The sequence below is a fragment of the Phascolarctos cinereus genome, unplaced genomic scaffold (assembly GCF_003287225.1).
Source record: "Phascolarctos cinereus isolate Bilbo 61053 unplaced genomic scaffold, phaCin_HiC Scaffold_5;HRSCAF=322, whole genome shotgun sequence".
NCBI lineage: Eukaryota > Metazoa > Chordata > Mammalia > Diprotodontia > Phascolarctidae > Phascolarctos > Phascolarctos cinereus.
Genome location: NW_027555958.1, coordinates 198,423,250 through 198,445,575, shown reverse-complemented (window position 1 = coordinate 198,445,575; position 22,326 = coordinate 198,423,250). Strand labels below are relative to the sequence as shown.

The 22,326-nt window shown below is 37.0% G+C and overlaps 1 protein-coding gene across 2 annotated transcripts in view; it reads left to right on the top strand.

The window, feature by feature from the left end:
- SMAP1 (small ArfGAP 1) overlaps nt 1-22,326 on the top strand; it is a 214,598-nt gene that overhangs the window by 991 nt on the left and 191,281 nt on the right. The window lies entirely within an intron of this gene.

The following is a 22,326-nucleotide window of genomic DNA, read 5'->3' as shown; positions in this document are numbered from 1 at the left end:
GATCACGAGTCAGTGAACAGGCATTTCATTTTGGTTCTTGGAGACTCAGTGCACAGTGAGCCTGGGTACCAGCCTGGAGTCTTGAAAGGCCAGATGCTGGGGCTCTTTGAAGGATCAGAGTCTCTCATGCTGGGGGTAGGGTGGGGGGAAGGCAGGGAGGGGGGCAACCAATTGCCTATTAAAGGCTAGGAATGCTTGATATTGGTCCAGAGACATAAAGCACCTGATTTTAGTTTGTGGAGTTGGAGGGTTTTTTTTTTTTTTGCCACAGGCTGTGACACAATCTCTCTCTCTCTCTCTCTCTCTCTCTCTCTCTCTCTCTCTCTCTCTCTCTCTCTCTCTCTCTCTCTCTCTCTCTCTCTCTCTCTGTCACACACACACACACACACACACACACACACACACATATTATTTTGAGGTAGATTTATTTACCATTTTAGAAACTTGGGCTTAAAACATGTTTCAGTGATTTTATAAGAAGCTCACGGTTAAAAAAAAAGACTGTGGTTGCATTGACGTGTTATTTACTGGGAAGTAGGTAAATTTATCCAAAAGCAAAAACTACTCTTGGCAGTGTTTGAAATTCCGGGCATTATTTGACTTAGTCTTTTCCTGAAGCTTCATTATCCATTCCCCATATTATCTACATGAGTCATGTTTCAGTGCCTTGGAAATACTTGCCTTAGACTAAGCAACATAACATGAGAAAGTTTTTTTAAAAATTAATTTATTTTGATTTATCAACAATCATTTTCATATGCTTTTGAGTTGAAAATTTTTCTCCCCCTTCCTCCCCCCTCTGCCCAAGACGGCATACAGTCTGATAGAGGCTTTACATTTACATACCCATTAAGCATATGTTCACATTAGTGAAGTTATAAGTAAAAATTAAAACCAATAGGAGGAACCATCAGAAAGATAAAACAAAACTCAACAGAAGGTAAAAATAAGTGATAGCGATTCAACTTCCATAGTTCTTTCTTTGAATGTGGACAGCATATTCCATCCTGAGGCCTCTGGAGATGTCTTAGATCCTCGTAATGCTGAGAAGGGTTCAGTTTAACAGTCTTAGTCATTGAATAATGTGGCTGTTAAAGTCCTCTTGGTTCTGCTCACTTCACTCAGCATCAGACCATATAAGTCTTTCCAGGTTTTTCTGAAGTCAGCCTGTTCATCATTTCTTATAGCACAATGGTATTCCATTACATTCATATACCACAACTTGCTCAGCCATTCCCCAATTGATGGGCATCCTCTCAATTTCCAATTCTTTGCCACCACAAAAAGAGCTGCTATGAATATTTTTGTACATGTAGGTCCATTTCCCATTTGTTTGATCTCTTTGGGATATAGCCCTAGAAGTGCTATTGCTGTATCAAAGGGTATGCACATTTTGGTAGCCCTTTGGGCATAGTTCCAAATTGTTCTTCAGAATGGTTGGATCATTTCACAACTCCACCAACAATGTATTAGTGTTCCACTTTTCCCACATCTTCAATGAGAAAGTTTCTTAATCTCTAGTAGGTGAATGTGGGCATACGCTTCAGACCATTAGAATAAACATTTTGAATATAACATTAGTTTGAATGACACCTCTTAATCCTATATAACTTTTTGAGCAAAGCTTTTTTTTTTTAAACTGAAGACATTATTATGATGGCAATACCTAATATATATTATGTGATCAAATAAACTTGTATATGTGTTTGAGAATACTGTCATGTGTGATAGACTGTTCAGTTAATCATTTTGGATAACATAGTTCATTGTTTGTATAGATGAATGGAGTATTTTTGTTTGTTTGTTTTTAGGCAGTTGGGGTTAAGTGACTTGCCCAGGGTCACACAGCTAGTGTCAGGTGTTTGGTCTGAGGCCGCATTTGAACTCAAGTCCTCCTGACTTCAGGGCCAGTGCTCTATCCACTGCGCCACCTAGCTGCCCCTGAATAGAGTATTTTGAAAGCTAATATCTACCATTTAATATTGAAATAACAGCTGAAAAAATAAAAAAATGTTTTTTAAAAAAGAAATAACAGGTGAGTTTATGAAGTTACAGTAATATGCTTGCCTGCCATTTTGGGTAATAATATACTTATTACATACCCTGATAAATGGTATTTGTATTAGTCTTATTTGCCTGGCTCTGTCCTTAACTAGATGTGTAATCTTGAAAAAGGCCCTTTATTTATCAGAGCCTCAGTTTTTTCATCTGCATATTGGAGGTGCTGGACTAAATAAACCTGTAGGATCCTTTCCAGCTCTATAATTTAATGAGACTGTAAGCTGATGTCGCATCTTCTGGTGCTATTTACTAGATCTAAAATTTTCTTTTAAAGCTCATATGCTCACTAGATCAAAAAGTTAACTTCTTTCTATGTGTTTGTCTTTCTTTGTTGTTGTAGGTTTGGGGTGGATAGAAGTAATATAGGGCAAAATAATAAGTAGTTTAGCCCTACTTGAACCTGGGGAACTCTGGAATAGGAAAGATAATATAGGGATATGGCCTGGACCTTTGAATTCACTGGTATAGGGAAATATTGTATAAGGAAACTCTGCCTACCATTGCAGGTCTGCTCCTCTCAGTTTACCATCTGAGGGAATTGCTTAAGCACTGAGAGATTGACTTGCCAAAAGTTGAACACCTAGTATTTCTCAGGCAGGACTTGAACCCAGGCTTTCCTATCTCTGAAGCCTGCTCTCCATCCACCTTCTTTTCATTCCACTGCAACACTCTGCCTTCTGTTGAGGAAAGGACATGATTTAATTGTTTTTTTTTAATCTTTAAATCTTTTTGTAGTTGTCTTATTTTAAACTTCATAAAAACTATATTTAAATCTATACTTTTTAAGAATGGAGAGGTTTAATACCAAATAAAAGTTTTTTTGATAATGAAATATAATGTTGCTGAGATCAGCACTTCATGTTTTGATTAAAATTGGCCATGTAATTTTAACTCTTGAAAATTGATGGCAGTTGTGCCATGTAATTAATATTTTGGCTTTTAGGTAGTTTTTATAGTAGAACCCTGTTATAGAGTTATGGATTTGGATATGACAGACTTCAGGTGAAATAATATTAACAAAAATGTAATTACATATCTAAAAGGACTTTTAGGCATAAACATACTGGTTGAGGTTTAGAGGTACTAGAACCCCGAAATAGCGACACTCGGGTCTGCTCCAGTGAATTCAACCCAAGCCTTCTTTCAGCCAGACTGGTTTATTAAAGATCTGCCATATTGGCCAGACTCTTAAGGAATCTGAACATTTGTGAGCTGTTGGTTAGATTTGAAGAATCTGATCCCTTGGCTAGACTCTTAAAGAATTTGAGTGCCTTATGGGAGACAATATGGACCTTATATACAGAAAGACTGTGGGAGGAATCTAGGAGTGGCCAAGTAGTCTTGGGTGACTGGAGGGGTCTAGGGAAGATATTAATGGGAGTGGACAATAGACTGGGGTGACTGGAGGAGGGGTCTAGGGAGGGTCTTGATGAGAGTAACTGGGAGGTTGAGAATGGGGTCTAGATAGAATCAATGGTGGAAAGTAGTGGGGATGCCATAGGGAGGTAAGAGACTATGAAGGGCTGGGTTAGGTTAAGGGTAACAGAGAACTGGGAGATTGGGAGTAGACACAGTGAAAGGCCAGGTGGTAGGATTATAGCCTCAAGTGAATGCTAAAGACTTCCTTGAGAGTTTCTAGGGCCGGTAGACAAATGGGACCCAAATTCTTTTTGAGGTAAGGGACAAAGGTCTGGCTTGGGCCAGAACCCTGTCAGTATCCCATAAGCAGTTTTAGGCTTGTTCCACAATAAAATGTGTTCCATTATATGTGTAAATATTTTCCTCTAATGAACCTCTCTGAGTTTTTTCATGGCCTTTAGTACAACTTATAGTCTCCTAGTCAAATTTGTAGCTTTAAGAAAAAAAAAGTTTAAGCAAGGTATACTTGGCCTGCTGATGTGTAGGCATATTTATCAAAACTAAAACCTAGCTCCTTTTTTCAGTAGTTTACAGAACTCTATAAATCAGATTTTAAAATCTTCCTGAGCTACCAGTCTGTAGTCTTTTCTTATATTGACTTTGTTCAGGAAGTCACTTTTGAAAGAAGAAAAGGATGGTACAGGCCAACTTACTGCTGTTGATCCTATCCTTACCAAGACTGTCTGGTAACTTGGGAATCAGAACAAACAGATGGAGCTATGTTTCCTCTCCCAAGTCTTCCCCTTGACTCTGTGGGAATTTGAGTAGCCCTACTGGGCTGTTAGTTGGTGCTAGATTATGTAATGCTTGAGAATTTTGGGCACCTTGCCAGTTTGAATTCTAGTTGCAATAGTTTGAACCCACATCCACTAGGTTATACTGAAATGAAATTAAAAGGATGGCTTTGATTTGATACATGTATCTGAAACTCATTAATGAAAAATTCAGGTCACTTGTCCAGCCAGTTACTGGCAAGGTAACCATATGAAAATATATAGGTGGCAGTCACTCAGGGATTCTAGCAGTAAACAGAATGTTAGGATTCAGAGATGGAAGGGAATTTTAGAGATCATCTAATCTGATCATCTTTTTTTTTTTCCAGATGAGGCCCGGAGAGATTGTGCTTTACCCAAGGCTAGTTAGTTAAAGAAACGTTGTGTATGCAGTTTTTCAGCTAGTTGCAAAAGAAACACTGTGAGGTTATAGGTTTTCAAACCCTTCCTGTTCTCCGAGCTTTCTTCCCTAAAACAGTAGACTTGCACTTGATTTCTATGGAACAGAAGTTCTCAGCTACCATTGAACTTCTAACTTGCCCCCAGCAGGGATCTTGCCAGGGGTGGGGGATCCTGCAGCCTCGAGACCATATGTAACCATCTAGGTCCTTGGGTGTGGCTTTTTGACTGAGTCCAAGTTTTACCGAATAAATTGTTTTATTAAGGGGATTTGTTCTGTGAAGTTTGGATTCAAAGGGTTACACTTGGGGACCTAGAGGGCCACATGTGGTCTTGGGGAGGCCAAAGGTTCCCCAGCCCTTATCTAGGCCCGGTACCAAAATCTAACGTCTTAGCTCTCATTAGCTTTCTTTTTTTATAAAATGGGAACAGTGAAGGAAAGCTGGATTCTCCTGTTTTGTGTTCAAGGAACATTTAAAAAATGTATTCCTTTGTAGAATATCTCTACTTACTCTGTCTTGGAGTGACACTGCTTCTGGGGAAGCTGGGGTTGCAATACCAACCTACATCCCTCAAACTTGTATAGCCACTTTATTTTCAGGAAAGGATCACCACTCCTAGTTGTAGCTACTTTTTTTGGTCTGTCCCTGCTTTGAAGGATTTTTACAAAACCTTAGGTGTTAAGATGTAGCAAAACTACAAAGGGCAAAACTAAAACTAATGGGTAGAATTTAGAGAGAAAGAAACAGATTTTATCCAAATAGAGAGCTAACTTTGTAAACTGTTAGAGCTATCTCCAAACATAATAGGGTACCTTGTGATAAAATGAGTTTCTTTGCCAATGAAATGTTCTGGCAGAAGCCGGTTCACTGCTTGTCAGTTTTGCTATAAAGGGAATTCTTGGACTAGTGACTCCAGTGGCCTTTATAACTCCTAAGGTCCTGCTGATTCTTCTACTTTTATTCCTCTTGGTCCTTCTCATTTCTCCCTCCTTTTTCCAGCTGATGTGTACACACTGAAATATCTTACTCCATAAATATCAAGTAGTACTTTTGATCTACAGGGAGACCCCAGGAAAAAGTACTTGTCATAGTCATGAAAATATAGCTATTTTCACATCTATATGGTAAATAAGTGCCTTTTGATTTTTGATTTACCTCCACCCAGACCTGGGTAGAGCATAAAGGGCTTCCCCACCTGAATGGCATCTGAAGAAGATTATTAAGAAAGTTAATCCAACCTCATTATCAGCAGTGTCCTTTACAGACTGAACAATTTACAAGCTTCTGAAAAAATTCTGGTCCAGTTAGATAATTGATTATTAATATGAGAAAATAAATCATTTCTCTTCCAAATAAGTGGATCATAGCTTACAAGTCACTTTCAGCACCCTTGTCACACTGCTTCTTCAAGGCCCAGGTCAGGTATTATTTTCTGCAAGCTTTTCTTGGTGTTTCAGCTAGAAGTGAATCCTTACACTGTCTGACCTCTGGTGCCACTGTTTGACTTTTCATATGCACTTAATCATTTTATAGCGTATATTACAGTTATTTGGGTTTTAGTTCCCCCTGTTCCACTCCCCCTTCCTCGCTCAAATTTCGGGTTAAGGAGAAAGAACACCAGATTTGGTGTAGGAGAAAGAACATTGGTTCTGTGGTCAGAAGATCTGGGTTAAGATGATGGTTATGACCTGTGTGACCTTGGCCAAATTGCCTGTTTCCTCATCGGTAAAATGAGATAGTAGGACTAGGTGACCTTAGTGGTTCATTTCAGCTTTAGAGCTTTGGTCCTGTATATGATTTTATTTCAGATTCCAGCTTTACTACCTACTACTTTTTTCACTTGGGCAAGTCATTTCTCTCTAGGCTTCTACTTCCTTGCCTGTAAAATGAGAGAATTGGAAAGAGATGACTGCTGAGGTGCCTTTCAAATACGAATCTGTGTTCCTATGATCACTTTTCACCAACGCATCTCTAACTATATAGGCACTTAATAAATGCTTACCAAATTGAACATACTATTATTCACATTTTACAAATGAGAAAACTGAGGTACAGTTCTTAAATTACTAGCTCTAGGTAATACAGCTAGTAATTGGTGGAGCCCATCTTAAACCCATATCTTCAGTTGCAGAATCACAGAGTTGGATTGGATCCCAGGAATCTCCTGTGGAACACAGGTATTTCCAGACTCTTAACAGGTCTGATGAAGCAGATTATTACTGACAGTGAGCATTAAGGAAGGCTTCATGAAGCAAGTGCTATTTAAATTGATCTTTAAAAGATAAATAATAATACAGTGAATTGAAGAAAGAAAAACATTTCAGGAATTGGAATAAGCTAGAACAGAAAGGTAGGAACTTATACGGTAGATTCAAGAGAGATTAATCCATTTGGGCTCTAGTGTAGATTATGAGCTAATTAATATGAAAAATATAGTAAGAAAAATGAGGGAAAGGATGGATATATGGGAAGGAGGTTATCAAAATATTCCAGTAAGGTGGTGTTGAGGGCTTGTACTGTAGTGATTACAATAAGAATATGGGAGGTGAGGAAGATGAAAATTTGAAGATAATAGCAAGGTTTCAAGTGTGAGACAGTGTGAGTGGTGGTGTTTCTCAGAGAAATGGCAGAGTTCAGGTGGAGGTTTAAAGTTAAAACAACAGTTTGGACAACATGTTGAGGTGCTGGTGGCAACATCTATGTAGAGATGTATAGGCAGTTGATATGTTAGGGCTAGAAATTTGAGAAATATTTCCATAGACGTGAGAGTCATTGAGTTTGTGAAGGAAGAGTATGGATAGAGATAAGAGGGCTAACGTTGGCTCTACTTTTGTCACAGAGTTGGACCTTGCTGCTTCTTGTTCTAGATTTTCTCATTGTTTAGAGAGCTGTGCTTTTCCTTGTCATTAAAGAAAGGAAAAGAGTCTTCAGAATCTCTGAAATCCACATGCATTCCTCTTTAAGAGAGGTAGAAGGTTCTTTCCCTTTCTACCTCCTATTACAGTAGGCATCTGCTCCATCTTGCCTGGGAGGACATAGGATGATTATGGCTGACTTCCAAGCAGACTTCTCTGAAAGAGTTCAGAAGTCTACAGTATTAGTATCTCCATTCCTTTCACTGTGTCATCCAAGGGGGGTCAGAGGAGTGCCGGGGAAGGAGCACTGGATTAAGCATCAGAGGACCCATGTTCATATCCTGGTTCTGTTCTTACTACCTGTGTGACCTTGAGCAAGTTATTTAAACTTTGTCTACCTCATTTTTCTCAATCTGTAAAATGAAGGGGTCAGACTACATGGCTTCTAAGGTTTCTTTAGCTCTCAGTCTATGATATGAACAAGTGGCTTATCCAGCCTCCTTTTCAAGGTCTCCATTGAAAAAGAATCTACTGCCTCTGGAGGCATCCTGTTCCACTTTTTGCAACACTAGTTGTTACGAAGTTTTTTTCTTATATCAAGTCTACATGGAACTTCAAGTCTGTTTCTTTCTGACTTCTGTGTGTTGCTCCTACTTGTGGCTTCTAGGTCCAGGCAGAACAATGTACCATGTTGTTTAAGATGTTCTTCACCATGGTTGTTGTCCAGGGAAATCTGCACACATTTGAAGATCCCCCAGATCTTAATCTGTCTTAAATCTATATATAACCTTTGGCTAGTTGCTTTGCTTCTGTGGTTTTATTGCTGTCAGTAACTTTCCCCTGTGGCCGTATTGAAGGGGCTGGTGACAGAGCTAGAATGAGAACCCTTGGACTTTGACGTACAGGCCTCCACTTAGTCTGTTTTTAATTTTCTTTCTACGTATTGCTTCCTTTTCCCCCATGACTTTAAAAAAAAAGTTATTTTCACTACTACCTTCCTTGACTGTGGCAAGTTTGGTATGGTACCACTGGACTGTAGTATGTTTTGTAGTAATACATGTGATCTTTGGACTGAAAGGTGTTGTACTTGTCCTTTGTGGAAAATAGTTTTGAATCCAGTTACATAGAGCATGCACAGAGGCTGTTTCCTTCCCAGTAGCCTATTATTTACTTAGTTTCTGGGTGGAGACGTTATGGCAATTTATTTTCATCCATATCCCAGTTCTCTTCATGGGAAATAAAGAAAGTGGTAAACTAGTTTGTTTGGTTATAGTCATTGTTATTATTACGAATTTAAGTTTTAAATATGTGACAGCTTACTAACCCAACTTCATAAGTTATTGATTAAAACAAATAGTTCCTGTCCTGATACTGACCAGATAAGTATCAGAGTAGGATTTTAGCATTGATCTTTTAATCCATATTAATTTATTTGGAGTATAAGCCCTAGTACCTGATTTCAAGGATAAGATTAGCACACATGAAACAATTAGAGAACCATTAAGATAAAAAATGCCCGTCAGTGACTATACAGTTCAGAGCATTTTAGAATTAATATTTTGCCTTTCATGCAAAAACATTAAAACATTAGTTCTAATATTCTTTGGACAAATAGAAATCATATGTAGTAATGGAATCTCAACTTTAGTTTCATATATTTTTTTCAAGCCTTCCCTTACATGATTTATTCTGTAATCATTTTAAGTAAACATAGAGAAGTAATTTAAGCCTGGCTAAGCCAGATTATGGTCACTATATCAGATGGCCACATCTTCACCATCTTACTTGAGAATTAATAGCTGTTAAAGTTTGAAAAACATCAAAGGAAGTTTTGCCTGGTTTACTGACTGTTATACTAGAGACCAAGTCTACTAGTGATTCTGCTTTTTTTCTCTTGGTTTTTTTTTTTTTAATTTTGGAGGCAGTGGGGGTGAAGTGACTTGCACAGGGTCGCATAGCTAGCTAGTAAGTGTCTGAGGCCAGATTTGAACTCAGGTTCTCCTGACTTCAGGACTGGTGCTCTATCCACTGTGCCATCTACTTGCCCCCATTTTTCTCTTGAAAACATTGCTCACACTCACTTCTTTCTCTTCATTTGTAGACTTTAGGAATTTAGAGCTGAAAAGCACCTTTGAGATCATCTAGTTCAGCCTCTATTTTTTACAAAATGAGAGGTTACTGGAAGTTTTTAGTTGTCATAGGCAGTTTTTCTTACTTAGCTATTAGATGGAAGAACCTTATTTTATTCACTTTATGTAGCATACATGTATGGTTAGATATTATTGGGTCCACAGTATTCGTTCTAGCTCTTTCTTCTGCCAATATGTATTTTGAGTAATGGATGTGATGCACATATGGGACTCCTCTGGGGAGAAGTTTCATTTCTTTATTTAGCAGATAATTAGTGAATGCTGAGTATTGTCCTAGGGAAGATAAAAAATTTAAATAAGGCATGATTCTTGCCTTCAAGGAGCTTACAGTCTAATAGGGGCATTATGAACTAACATTGATAGAACATACATCAGAACCAAAACCAGGGCTTTAGAGGCTTCCTTCCCACAGGTTACCAACAGCCAGTTGGGGTGGGGAGTGCTGAGTCAGGGATGATGTTCATTACCCACCTGATCTATCTGAAAACAAAACTCTTCTGTTCAACTCTAAAGAGTTGAAATCTTTTGTAAACTTTAACTTGAACTTTTTTGCCCTTTACTATGTTGGAAACCTGTTTTAATTCTTAAGGTCTTAACCCTCCCTTCCTTTCTAGCTAGGTGAGTATCCTAGGACTTTCCTTCAGTTGGACCCGAGTTAAACATGTATGTGGATCAATGGTTCCCAGGAAGAGCTACCTCTAGTACAGTGAGGGGAGGGGAGCTGAGCCTTTGGTTGAGGTGGGATCTCCAGGCCTCTGGTGCTCCAGCAGAGTTTTTTTTTTACCTGGCTCTGCCCTGCTTACTCTCCGCAGTGAACTTCTGGTTTTTTGGAGTCCCGGCTTCCTCCTCATAGGTCAGTGTCCAATGAGTCTGTGCTCTCCCAGGTTCCCTCTGTACCTCTCCTACCCTAATTAGATGTCTTTTAAAAAATTGATTTGTGTTCCTTTCATATTACCCTGGGTGCATTTCATGGTGCTTGCTGGAAGGGACCTCTGAGGTGTAATCCCTTGATGTTACAAAAAAAGGTAAAAGGAAGAAAATGAGTCTCAGAGAGGTTGTGACTTTGCCAAGGTCCTGCAGAAAGCTAAGTGGAGAGACAAGATTCTCACCCAGGTTCTGACTCCAAATCCAGCCCCATTTCCATGGCATCATTCTGCTTCTACACATTATTGTATGATAAATGTGTTAGATAAGAGCAAAAAGTGCTGTCAGCATTGTTATCAGTTGCCCTAATCTCATTGAGATCCAGAACAACTTAATCAGATCATTCTGTTTTATGAGATCCCCTATGGTTACTTTACAGGTTCTAGTCAGTGTTCATTGCCCTATCTATGTGACTAGGGGCCCAAGTCTTTGAATCTCTTAACAGCTCGTGGAGACTAAGCTACAGAAGAGTTCTTGATTTGCAATGATGAAGAATTTCAGCACCAAAGAGTTCTCCCTGCTGATAAAATCCCTGGTCTGGGGGAAAGAAAAAGCACTGGCCTTTATGACATGGCTTAAAGTGTGTAAAGATCCTCACACATACATGTGACGAGGCATACGTGGAAGGTAAATCTGTGCTGCTTTTGTAGCCGCCTGCCTTTGGATGTCATGGAGATATTCTACATTAAGCCTGTTTCCCACCAGGCCTTATATCTCAGCCTCTTCTTGCTGGCTGTCCCTGCTGCTTTTTGGCAGGTGGTGCATCTTTGTTTCAGTTACTCTTCAGTTACCACCAGCTGTTTTCAGGGTCACCTACACCTTGTGTCATATCCACTAGGGAATTTGTGGCCAATAAGCCTCTCCCCTCTTTCTGCTTTTTCCAACGTCTTCTGGGGGGAGAGTAGAGGGTGTTTTGCTCTGATTAGTAAGCCTGTCCCCCAAAAAAGAAAGCTGCCATTTTCGTCCTTTCTGTGACTCAGGCTATAATTTTTGCCCTCTCTGTGCTTCAGTTGTAGTCCTCAGTTGAGCTGCTGTCTCCAGGGCCATTTGCTTTTGTTTCCTCCCTCTATTGCCGTTAGTGAGCTTCTCTCAGAGGAGGCTCCAGGTATCCTCAGCCCATGGCTATGCAGCTTTTCTCACTTAGCTTTTAGCAAATGCCTTTGAAGCTCTTTCACTTCTCGGTCAACCTTCTCAGCCAGACAGCATGAGAATTTAACAACAGCTAAGATCAAGTTTGTCCTTGGAGTCTTCTTAGAACTCTTAAAAGTTCAACTCTAAAGATATGAAATCTTCTGTAAACTATTCTTGAATTGTTTTGCCCTCTACTCTCTCTCATTTGAATCTGTTGGTTTGACTGTCTTCTAACTTCTTGGCAGAAACCTGTTAGTTCTTAGGTCTTAACCTGTCTTCCTCTCTAGCTGGGTAAGTATGCTAGGGCTTTCCTTCAACTGGAAAAAAAGCTGAAATGATACTGTGGGCAGACTTTTTTTTTTTTTAAGAGGAAGTGGGTGGCACATCCTCCTCCTCTGTTCTATGCAAATAGCTGTAGTTGTGCTGGCTTGAGAAGATTGAAAAGAAGCCTGGTTACCTTTCTCCAAATCTCTCTCCTCCCTGCCCCTTTACCATACCTCAGTGATATTTTACTGTCTGACCTATCTATTCTACCACTCTTTGATGATTATGAATTTAGTTAAATTAACTTAAATTGCTAGTTGCTGGGAGGTAAAACCTTTTAATTAAAATTCTCATTTTTGCATTTCTCTGATACAGTATTATCAAGAAGATACTCCCAGTGCTGACATTTCTTGATCTTCCATCGTCATATTAATATAGAAAACTACTTGTAGACATAAAAATTTCTGTTTATATGTTGAAAGATTTTTATATTGTGGGAGTTTTTTCTATACAAATGAAGTTAAAATTTTTGTAATTTTATGCTGTATTCAATAATCTTGTTTTCCAAGTAGCATGCTATATAAACAAACCTTTTATTGAATTTGTTGTACTAATTTTGTAGAGTATATAAAATGTTATACTTTTGTTCTTTGAATATGAGCAATATCTAAACTCTTAAATGTTATCCACCACCCTAATGTTTTGCTTTTCTTTGCAAGTGAATTTAGGGGCAGCTAAGTGGCACAGTGGCTAGAACACCAGCCCTGAAGTCAGGACCTGACTTCAAATCTGGCCTCAGACCAGACACTTGACACTAGCTCTGTGACCTGGGCAAGTCACTTAACCCCAATTGCCTAAAAAAACAAAGTGAATTTAATGATCTCATGTAAAGATCCAGCATAGGCTTAAGCTTTTGATCCTGATAAATGTATGTCCTTGATTTGAACAATATTTTTTTTGCTAGTCTTTTGAAATTCTCACAGATATTTTTACTTCTGGCAAGAAAACAAGCAGTTTGATTTTTATTGAATAATGTGTTTTATTTTCATGTGACCTTAGATTCTTATGACAGATTTAGTTTTATCAGTTTTCTTGAGTATTTATTATATGCTTGGCGCTTTATCAGGTTTCGTAATATTTTAGACTGATAAAAATATAGTATATAACCTTGTGGAAGAGGCAAGCTAGACAAATTTAGTGTTATTTAGAAGAACACATATAGGTCAGGTACCTTTAAATTCCAAGAATCTGCACAAATTCTTTTATCCTGGTGTTTCAAATATGTTGGGCCCTGGCTGGAATTTACAAATCATTAAGTGGTGGAATTAATAATAAATGAGACTGTCTTCTAAACTGTACAAAGGGATTTTGTTATTTAAATATACAAATAATATGTATGAGGTGGTCTTGCTTATACAGAATTTCCAGATAGTTCATTCTGCTGTTGTTCAAAGACCTGTTGAAATTGGGCTCTTATAGATTGCTGACTTGCTTAGAAATTAAAGCATTAGGAGTTTGCCCTTTCATTTTATTTGTCTGATGTCTGAACTGTTATTCTTAGATATATGCAAGGAGTAGTCTCTGTTGACTATGTGATCAGATTCAGACTCTATAACCTTCTACTTAATATTTTCTGTCAACTCTAATTTTTCGTTAGCTGCCTCTCTCAGCACGTATATTCTGTAGTCTGGTTTATTTATACCTTTTTACATAGTAGGTACTTAATAAATATTGAATGAAGAAATGTGATTACACGTCCTGTTCTTCACCTTGCCTGGAATGCCTATTTTCTACCAATCCAAATCTTATCCTTACAAGGCTTAGCTCCTGTACCACCTCCTCCATTCAACTTAATACTTAAGAGCGATATACAATAGTATATATTTTAGATATTTTTCTAGTGTTTAGTGAATTTGTGGTTTAATTGAAGTAGGTACTTCTGGTGGTGCAGATCACTTTCCTTATGCACCTTTTCACACTTAATTTCATCCCTATCTTTCTATTACTGCGCTATGGAAAATCTAGATAACATAGTAAAACCCATTTATTTTGCAGCCTGTAGTTGATTTTTTTTCTTTTTTGATGAGGCAATCAGGGTTAAGTGACTTGTCCAGGGTCGAACAGCTAGTATGTGTTAAGTGTCTGACACCGGATTTGGACTCAGGTCCTCCTGACTGCAAGGCTGGAGCTCTATCTGCTGTGCCACCTAGCTGCCCCATGTAGTTGATTTTTAAATATTTTTAACTGAAGATACCAGGTGGCGCTTGGGTTGTTCCATCTGTTATACTTTGCCATCAGTAAAATGACTTGCCACCCATCTTCTGATTACACTTTTCTGACAGAATACATTTTATTCTACTCATTATACCCAAGTCCATATTGGTAATATGCTACTTTAGTTTACTTTCCTTTTCCCTTTGGGTTGTTTACTTTGTTGTGAATTCCTAACTTTGGCAATATAATTGGCTTTATAATGTTCTCTCTTTTTTTTTTTTTAAATTTTTAGACAATTTGGGTCACACAGCTAGTAAGTGTCAAGTGTTTGGTCTAAGGTCGGATTTGAACTCAGGTCCTCCTGACTTCGGGGCAGGTGCTCTATCCACTGTGCCACCTAGCTGCCCTCTCCTTACTTCTGATCTCTCATCTCCTCAATCTACCTTCCAAACAGTTACTAGATGAATAGCATGCCTAACACACAGGTCTGGCCACATCACTTTCCTGCTGAAAAGAACTTACGTACTTCCTCTTAATGATGTGATAAATGCCAGGTTCAGAAATTTATATTTTAAAGTCCCCTATAATTGAACTGCACCTACCTTTTCAGAATTATTTAATATTATTATCCTTCACACATTCTAGTTGAACTGACCTATTAACTCTTTCAGATATGCAGATATACCAGATTCTTTCTCATTTCCCTGCTTTTGCCCCAGATGTATTCCCTCCTTATCATTGCCCCTTGAAATCTTAATTTTCTTTCAAGGCTAAGCTTAAGTGGCACTACATGCAGGAAGTTTTGCCTGATCTCCCCACTTTCCCCTTCCTCTCCATTATTAGTGCTTTCTCTTTCTTCAAATTATAATGTATTTACTACATAATATGTCCCTCCAGTGGAATGTAAGGGCTTTTTTTTTATATTTGTATCCCTAGTGCCTAGTTCATAGTAGGCACTTAATGTTTGCTCAATTGAATGAGAAACAAAATGTTTTAGGTATATGAAGTATATAGCTTCACTCGTCTATGTTGTTGGCTCTGTTGATTGTGGACAATTCACTTAACCTTTCAGAGCTTCAGTTTCCTTATTTGTAAAACAAAGTTTTTAAAATAATATTTATACTACCTCATGATAGGGTACATGTGTACTTGTAACCTAAAATGAGATGGCCAGGGACACACAGCTACTTCTCTTTCCTATACAGAGTAACATCTTTCTGGTATAGCAGGGTACATAGAATCAGTTGAGGGGAAAATATTTGTAAACTGTAAGATTTTGTGTAGTTCTTGTTACTTATAATAATAGCATCTTGACTTTCAAGTCCGATGTTTTTTTTCCATTATTTGTGGCTATGACGCATTCTTAAAGCAATTTAAGAGGGAGAATCTGGTACTACTATATGGGCTTCTATAATGACATGAGGATTTCAAAACAAAAAACTTCCAAAACAATGGAAGATCTGGCAGTCTCCTGTATAGTGGGTAAACAAATCACCAATAAATAAATCTTCAGTTTATCTTTTCATGTATTTTCAAGATGAAATTTTCCATGTGAAAAAACAAAACTGTATAAATATCCAACCTGTGACTGTTTGGTTATGCATTGTCATTGTATTGAAATGGACTTTAAAAAAAAACACTTTTTTTATTGTAAACTTTATAATCAACAAAGTCAAATAAAGATAAAAGAATAAGGAGTAAAATAACATAAAGCTCATAGCATTTTAGGAAAGTCAAATTAAAAGAATTAACAAGCAAACAAAAATATGTTTAATCTGTAGCCTTTTTAAGTCTATCAGAAGTATAATTCTCTGGCTTTTTAAAAAAATATAGCTTTAATCAGTGTATTATTTTGGATAAGCTAATCTATATCACTTTATTTAGGTCTTTCTATAGTTCCTTGTATGCTTTTATGTTAGCGTTTTTATGGCATGTAATATTTCTTTTCTTTAAGTTCTGTACTTTATATAGCCATTGTCTAATCATTGGACATACAAGTTGTTTCCAGTTTTTTATTGTTACAAATTACAGTTTGATGGAATTTTAGTATTGTAAGGGTCCTCAGTAGCTATGTAGTCAATGCATTCCAAAATGGAATATACCTCTATAACATAAGCAACAGCAGTTTATCCAACCTCTGTTTGAAAATCTCCAGTGAGGAATTTGTTATTGGTGGAGTTGTAAACTGATCCAACCATTCTGGAGAGCAACTTGGAATTATGCCCAAAAGGCTATAAAATGTGCATACCTTTTGACCCAACAATAACATCTCCAGGGCTGTAACCCAAAGAGATGATAAAAAAAGGAAAGGGACCTATATGTACAAAAATATTTATAGCAGCTCTTTTTGTGGTGGCAAAGAATTGGAAATTGAGGGAAACTTACATAAGCTGATGCAGAGTGAAATGAGCAGAACCAGTAGAACGTTGTACACAGTTGACAGCAACATTGTGCGATGATCAACTTTGATAGACTTAGCTCTTTACGGTAACCTCTTCCAAAAGACTCATAATAGAAAATGCTATCCACATCCAGAGAAAGAACCGTGGAGTCTGAATGTAGGTTGGAGCTTTCTGTTTTCTCTTCTTTCTTGTGGCTTCCCGTTTTGTTCAGATTCTTCTTTTCACAACATGACTAATGTGGAAATATATTTATTATGATTGTACATGTATAGCCTATATCAGATTGCTTGCCATCTTGGGAGGAGTGGGGGAAGGAGGGAGGGAGAAAAAAATTTGGAACTCAAAGTCTTATAAAGGTGAATGTTGAAAACTATCTTTACGTGTAACTGGAAAAAATAAAATACTATTAGGTGGGGAAAACAAAACAAAACAAAAAACAAACCAGAAAAAAGAAAATCTCCAGTGAGAGTGAAAACTCTGTGTCCTGACACTCTTTATTCCATTTTGGGACATTGATCCTAAATTTACCCCTTTTCAAAGGTCACCCCTTACTACCTTCTGTCATCTGGGGTCAAACATCTTGGTTGCCCTCTAGCTTATCAATTGCTTTCTTAACTATGGTATCCAGAGGTAAACAAAATATTCCAGATTTGGTCTGACCAGGGAGAATATAGAAGTATCAATCAAAATGCAGCCCAAGATCTCATTAGCTTTTTTGTCTGCTGCATCATAGTACTGACTGTGCTTGAAGTTGTCAAAAACCTCTAGGTCTTTTTCAGCCAAATGGCTGAATATAAATACTTTTGCTCAAATAGGCTCTTTAAAAAAAACTTTTTATGCCATCTTTAAGATAATAGTTTTAGCAATGGAATTGCTAGGTATGTTTGATTAGTTTTGCTACATTTATTTTGCAACATAACCCTCCCAAATACTGATACCAGTCAATAGCACCACTGTCAGTGTGACAGAGGGCCTGTTTCCTTGTCCTTCACCAACATTGAAATTTATAATTTTTTTTGCTATTTTTGTCCGTCTCCTAAGTGAGGTGATATGTTAAAAGAGTGGCTTAATTTGTAAAATAGCCTTGTTCTGAAGCTTATTTTCAAATATTTGGAATGTGAGGATGAAAGATCTTTTCCTGTGTTGTTTCTGTTGTAACCACACCCCCTAAACTAAAAAGAAATTGAAGAAAACTTTAAAGCACATTGTCTCTCTCTAAACACACGCATGCACACACAAAATAAAAAAAAGATAATATATCAGATCCTAAAGCACTCCAGCAAGCTAATGCTATCATTATGTTATATTGGGACTGGAATGAGACAGCTGAGTGATGAGGTAGATGGGCCTGGAGTTAGGAAGACCTGAATTCAAGTGTGACCTCAAGACATTTACTAGCTGTGTGATCCTGGGCAAGTCACTTAAAAAGACCTCTGCCTTGTTTTCCTCAACTGTAAAATGGGGATAATAACAGTACCTACCTTGCAGGATTGTTGTGAAGATCAACTGAAATAATACGTGTAAAAGTGCTTAGTACAGTGTGTGGAACGTAGTAGGTTTTTGATACACGCTTATTCCCTTTACCCTTCTAACCCCTGGAATAGAAATTGGAGAATTATCACAGGGATTGCTTTACTGTTGACTTGTCTTAAGAGAGCATTCTAAACATAAATAGACATTCAGGATAACTGAATGTTGCCCTGTGAGTGCTGAAAGGTAGTCAATTTAGCAAGCTTGGGCACTATATTAGAACCTTGAATAGTATTATTTATAAAATGGAATTTCATTTAAAGCAGGACCATGTTGGATTGTATCCAAAGGAATTTATTTTACAGAAGTTTTTGTTTATCTGCTTACTTACTTAACAAGTATTTCCAACTCTGAATTTCAGAATTTCAAGTGTATTACTATATTCTGGCATGGTTCACCCTTCAAAAAAGGGAGTAAAATACTGATTTTTGTATCACACTAGTAAGAACAGAGAGGCAGCAGTGGTGAGATGGGTAGAGAGTTGACCTTCAAGCCACACTCAGTTACACTGGGTTCTGGTCCTGGTTTTGATATACAGCCAGGTTGTGATTAATGAGAGTTCAAATAGCACAAATTTTTTTTTAGTAGGAATTCCAAAATGATACCAGGTTGCATTTAATGTGAATCAAAATGGTAATGCATCATTTGTGAGCTAGATGGTTTGAACACACCACTATGTGGTCAGTCTGCACTTGACTGTTGAGTGTGGATGTGCTTTACTGCTCCATACCATGTTACTAATAGTTGTGTCAAGAGCAGCCCTTAACAAAAAAAACCAGAAGGTTTGAATATTTAAGATGGAAATACTTCCAGAACAAAAGAGAAAAGACTTGTTATTATAATAAAAATTTGATGTAATTATGTCTTGAAGGTGGTCGTAGTAATTCTAAAATAAGAGATGTTAGAATGCCTAAATTTGTGCTACAGAATATGATGAGGCAGACAGGTGAAATAAAAGAAAAAGGCAAAGTTTCATCAGCTTTTTATGGTTTGCAAACAACTCCAAGGAGTAGAAATGGTACACCGGTAGAAATGGAGCCTCTCCTTAGATGTATAGATTAAAGAGTGCAATTCTTTCTAACAGAGCGGTCATTCAGACAAAAATTTAAGGGAATAAAGAAGATGGAAATGAAATTGATGGTGAGGAAACTTTACTGCAAGTATTGGTTCTGTGTATTTAAAAATTGAGTTCAGATGGATAATGTTAAAATTAATGGAGAAGAGGCCAGTATAGATGAGGAAGCAGAAGCAAAATATCATGATGTGAAGAAAATAATATAACGTGAAAACACTGAATCAACAAATTTTTGTTGATGGAAAAGGCTTATATTGGAAAAGAATGTCTTTCAGAACTTATGTTTCTTTTTTTGTGTGTGCTGTTTTAATTTTTTTCTAACTACATGTAAAAACAATTTTGACCCTTTTTTTTCTGTTTTACAATTTTGAGTTCCAGATTCTCTCCTCTCTTACCTCCTCATTGGCAAGCAACGTGTACAGTCATGCAAAACATATTTCCATATTATTCATGTTGTGAAAGAAAACAAACAAAAAACCCCAGTATGCTTGGATCTGCATTCAGATTCCATCAGTTCTTGCTCTGGAGGTGAACAGCATTTTTCTCATAAGTTTTGGATTTGTCTTGTAACGTATTGATCAGAATAGCTAAGTCGTTCATAGTTGATCATATACAATATTGCTTTTACTGTGTACAATGTTCTCCTGGTTCTGCTCACTTTACTTTGCGTTAGTTCTCTTAAGTCTTTACGTCAGGTTTTTCTGAAATCGTCATGCTTGTCATTTCTTAAAGCCCAGTAGCATTCCATTACAATCATTTGCCATAACTTGTTCAGCTGTTCCCCAATTGATGGGCATCCCCTCAATTTCCAATTCTTTGCCACCACAAAAAGAACTGCTATAAATATTTTTGTACATATAGGTCCTTTTCCTTTTTTTTTTTTAAATCTCTTTGAGTCAAAGGGTATGTCTAGTTTTATAGCCATTTAGGTAGGCATTGTTCCAAATTGCTTTACAAAATGGCTAGATCAGCAGAACCTACATTTCTAAGAAAGAAAAAAAAAACTCATCCTGCATTTAAAGTGTCTTAAAGATAGCCTAACGCTTTTATTGGGAGGTGACAGAGAAGGGGATTTTAAAGTTAAAAGCAATGCTTGTTTATCTGTCTTAAAATCCATGAACTCCAGAAGGCTATAATTGGCAGTTAAATAAGAAAGCATGGGTGACTAAAACTGTTTTTGAAGACAAGTTTTCAAGTTATTTTAGCCCAGTTGTTGTAGGACAACAATATTGAGTTTAAAGCATTGCTAATTTTAGGTGATATCCAGCTACATTTGGTTCATTGTGTGAGAATGTGAGCATGCAAATTCATGGAGCAATAGATCCAGTGTATGTATGAAGACTTAAAGAAAGATAGAACACATTAGTCTACACTGCTAAATTTTTATTTTATTTTATTTTTATTTTATTTTTTTATTAATTTATTTTGATTTATCAACAATCACTTCCATATGCTTTTGAGTTGAAAATTTTTCTTCCCCTTCCTCCTCCCCACCCTCCCCAAGATGGCGCACAATCTGACAGAGGCTTTACATTTACATACCCATTAAGCATATTTTCACATTAGTGAAGTTGTAAGTAAAAATTAAAACCAATAGGAGGAACCATCAGAAAGATGAAACAAAACTCAACAGAAGGTAAAAATAAGTGATAGCGATTCGACTTCCATAGTTCTTTCTTTGGATGTGGACAGCATTTTCCATCCTACACTGCTAAAATATTTTAAACCACAATAATGATATTCTCATTATATTGTCAGAGTAGGCTTTTCTTTAGGTAGTATATTCAGTAATTTTAAAATTTTTTAAAATTTTGCTTTGTTGCTATTTCTAATAATAAATTTGAATGAGAAAGGATCTTTCTTATCCTTTGCTGTTATTATATTAATAAATAGATAAAAATTACTTTTTAAAATTTCCATTGAACTGGAACCAATTGCCATATTTTACATGTAATCGTAATTTTGAATAGTGCTAATTGGAATAATGTAATTGTTTTCGAGGATTTGTTTGCACTAATTGGGATCGAACTACTTTCTGTATGATCTTGTTTCTCTTGCATGAATGGTAAAATTTCTTTTAATCCTGTTATCATGAATAAATATTTTTAAGCATCATTTTTTTTGGGAGGTAGCTATCAAAAGTTCCAGTAGCTTAAAAGAATAGAAGAAAAATCTAGGGCAAAGTTTTGTTTTGTTTTGTTTTTTTAAAAGAAGCTGTAGGAACTCCTAACAGTTTCACAGATGAAATATAAATTCCTCTGACATTTAAAGCCTTCACAGTCTGGGTCCAACCTGCCTTCCCAAGCTTATTGCACATTATTCACCTGCATTCCACCTACATTCCAGCTAAACTGGTTTGCGTGGAGTTCCTGGTAGAGGACGGTGCATTTCCAGTCTTCTTGCTTTTGTATTGGCTGTCTCCTATGCCTGGAATGGGTGCTCCTCTTCACCACTGCCTTTAGAATCTCTAGCTTCCTTCAGAGTACAGAGCCATTTCTGACAAATGATTCACTTTGTATTTGCTTTATATATACACTTTGGGGCAGTTAAGTGGCACAGTTGCTAAATCACTGGACTTGGAGTCAGGAAGACCTGAGTTCAATCAGATGCTTAGTAGCTGTGTGTGACTTTGGTAAGTCACTTAATCTCTTTGCCTTAGTTTCCTCATCTTAGGATTGTTGTGAAACTTAATAAAATTAAGCAGTATTGTAAAGTGCTTTTCAAACCTTAAAAAACTATATACGTGCTAGCTAGTTACCTTTTTTTGTGTGTGTCCTTGTGTACCCCCATTAAAATGTATACTTCCTGAAGATGTTTATTTTTGCATTTGTATCCCCAGTAGTGCCAGGAGCATAGAAGATACTTAATAAATGTTTTTTTTAAATTTTGGCACTCTATGAAACTGTCTATTTTTAAAAATCATGAACTTGACAAATATCAATAACCATAAACCAATATTCATATTTATGCAAAGAACAGAAAAAGAGGCTCATCAGTGGTGTCAGATAAGAAATGGGGCCACTAAACAATGCGTGAGGATTCTTGTGGACCTCATATTGACTTAGAAGACCACATATTAATATTTTCCATATTGTATTTTTATTTGTTAAATATTTCCATTGCATTT